Raw genomic sequence first — 2,835 nt, 5'->3', positions numbered from 1 at the left:
CCCACCCACCCACCCCCATCTTTTCTCTTTTCTCTGTGATATTTTGTCATAGTCTGTTTTTGCTAATGTTTAAAGAAGTCCTTTAACAAGTTCAAACAAATATTGAAGTCAGATATTAAGGTAAAAGAATACGAGGGAGGCCTGTTTTGTCATCTGCAGAGAGGGTGGGAAAGATGGCATGTTATTAGGGCAGAAAGAGATGGACATAAAGGTGAAGGCGGAGGCAGAGACCGAGATTGTGTGTGATGTAACGTAAGGAAATACTTCTGCTCAGAAGAATTTCCACTAGTGGAGAACAGGGCTGAAGTAAATAAAGGAAGGAAATTCAGTATCTAGATATAAAAAGTGAGAACTTCCTGCGCTTTAGTTTAGAGTCTCCGAATAAGGTGTATATTTTTAAAAGTACTGTCTCTATAGTGCGTGGCAATTTAGTTATTCATAATCAGGGTTAATACTACACCCAGCTTATAAGTATTTTATTTTTTTAATTTGGAAGTTATAACATCACCGTGTACTTATAATGACAATTTCTAAGTGCATTTTTTTTCTGCATCTTTAAATCTTCAAAACAATGTGGACACATAAGCAGGTCAGAAGATATTATTTTCATTATGCGTCTGATCAAAATACCCTCTTACTGCCCTGAGTGCACCTAGGAAGCTAGACTGTCATTAAAGGTCAACTGCAAAGGCCTGCAGACGCCACTTGCATGGCTGCGAGGCTTCTGCTCTCCTCCCACACTCCCCAAGTTCTCTCTGAGACCCTGCAGGGTGTGTCCCCACCAGGCAGCGTGCTCCCACACCTGCAGCGGAACCGAACCGCTGTGAGAATGCGGCTTTGGACTAAGCTGTCTTGCCGGGTGGTGGTGCTGCCTGGGGTTCAGAATGCTCAGGTCGCACTCACAGACTTGGTGTAGAAGAATGGGGTGGGGCAGAAGGAAGGATGGATATGGAGTTGGAGAATTATCCAGTATATTATTTCTTCTTCCTCTAAACTAGTGTTTCTAAGGACACACACATGTATTTTTTTTAAGTAGTTGGGTATTTCTTCTTTTATTTTTTTAAATATATCTTTATTGATTTCAGAGAGGCAGAGAGAGAGGGCAAGAGAGATAAAACATCAATGAAGAGAGGGAATCATTGATTGGCTGCTTCCTGCACATCCCCCACTGGGGATAAAGCCTGCAACCCAGGCATGTGCCCTTGGACGGAATCGAACCTGGGACCCTTCAGTCCACAGCCTGATGCTCTATCCACTGAGCCAAACCAGTGAGGGCCACACAGGTATTTTTACAATCAAAAGGTAACGGTGTAGCCTTTCCCCATGAACATTTGTGAAGCAGGCTAGAAACCACTGCTCTGAATGATCCCTGGAAAGATTTGAGACATCTCAAAATTATATTTGATGGGGGTGCTTTTGGAGTTCAGATTCCCCCATTATGTCCTTTGTACTTTTTAAAAGAAAACTTCTAGGGTTTAAAAAAGTGAGAAGGTATTGTTCTTGCATAAGAAAATTCCGGACAGATGGAGAGGTCCCTTCCCGCGCACTGCGAGACAATGGGCAGATGGTAGGGACCACAGGAGGCCTGGATGCTATTATTCTGTACAGAGGTCATTGGAGTATAAGCCACACAAAGCTAGCCTTGTTTTGGCAGCATTTCACATTCAAAGAAACAACAAAGTAGCAACTAAAATAATTTAAAGGAAATTTATATCTTTACTACTTTGTCTTATCAGGTAGCCAAAGGAGAATTATTGCATATAACACAGTAAGGCTGTCTTAAATATATTTTTCTCATTCCCTCATTTACAAACTCTCCAACATGCAGCAGCCACAGAATTTCTCCTGTTCCACTGTAAACACTCAGAAAGCTCTTTTTCCAACCCGGGTCATACAGGCACCCTGTATTTTTTCCCTTTCCTTTTTGGCTTAGAGGGTTTTTTTTGTTTTGTTTTGTTTTTTTCAGTTGATCAGCAGCCTAGCCAGGTTCTCCAGCCAGGTTCTGTCTTTATTGTCCTGTTACATCTGTATTTATACCAGTTGATTTTAACCCTATCCATTCTATTCCAAAATTAGGGCGTTTGTTAATCTAGTTCTGTTGAGTTTAATCCTGTCTAGGTTAATCTGTGTTCCATTATAAGGGCTATTCCAAGGTCACTGCTCTACTGATAAGCTACAAGGAAGTGACTGAAGGAGATTATCCTACCCAGTAAAGGTTATGTCCTCCCAGCCTCGTTGCTTGCCTTCCCCGGGACTGCCCTGTGTCAGTGCGTCTCCAGGGGTATAGGCTTTGGTGCTTTCCCTGGTGGGCAGACCCCTGGGGATGTGGGCCCAATAAGTCCCAAATTTATTGCCAACAGTCTTAGTCCAAGTTCTTCATAAGCAGTACATGGTATTTCTGTAACACTAGGGGGTTTCACTGATTTATTCTCTTCCTTAGTCCTGTCCCTGCAGTGACTGTGTCAAGCAGCAAGGATGGACCGGCTTCTGGCAAATTACCCTTTTTTTATTTTTTCAATGATAGCACGTGTAAATCAGTGGCCACCTCTCAGATTGGGTTGTTTAAGACTCAGAAGAAGACTGACAAGCAATGATAGTGAGCATAGCTATAAACATAGTGGATAGAGTGCACGCAGAGCCTTGTTCCTGTAGACCGGTGATGGCGAACCTTTTGAGTTCGGCGTGTCAGCATTTTGAAAAACCCTAACTTAACTCTGGTGCCGTGTCACATATAGAAATTTTTTGATATTTGCAACCATAGTAAAACAAAGACTTACATTTTTGATATTTATTTTATATATTTAAATGCCATTTAACAAAGAAAAATCAACCCAA

The 2,835-nt window shown here is 41.8% G+C and overlaps 1 protein-coding gene across 1 annotated transcript in view; it reads left to right on the top strand.

Annotated features, from left to right (window-relative positions):
• CTNNA3 (catenin alpha 3) overlaps positions 1–2,835 on the top strand; it is a gene marked incomplete at its 3' end in the record, with an annotated part of 1,162,049 nt that overhangs the window by 187,676 nt on the left and 971,538 nt on the right. The gene's annotated exons all lie outside the window — the stretch shown is intronic.

Source organism: Myotis davidii, unplaced genomic scaffold (genome assembly GCF_000327345.1).
Source record: "Myotis davidii unplaced genomic scaffold, ASM32734v1 scaffold134, whole genome shotgun sequence".
NCBI lineage: Eukaryota > Metazoa > Chordata > Mammalia > Chiroptera > Vespertilionidae > Myotis > Myotis davidii.
This window is presented reverse-complemented; position numbering and strand designations above follow the sequence as displayed.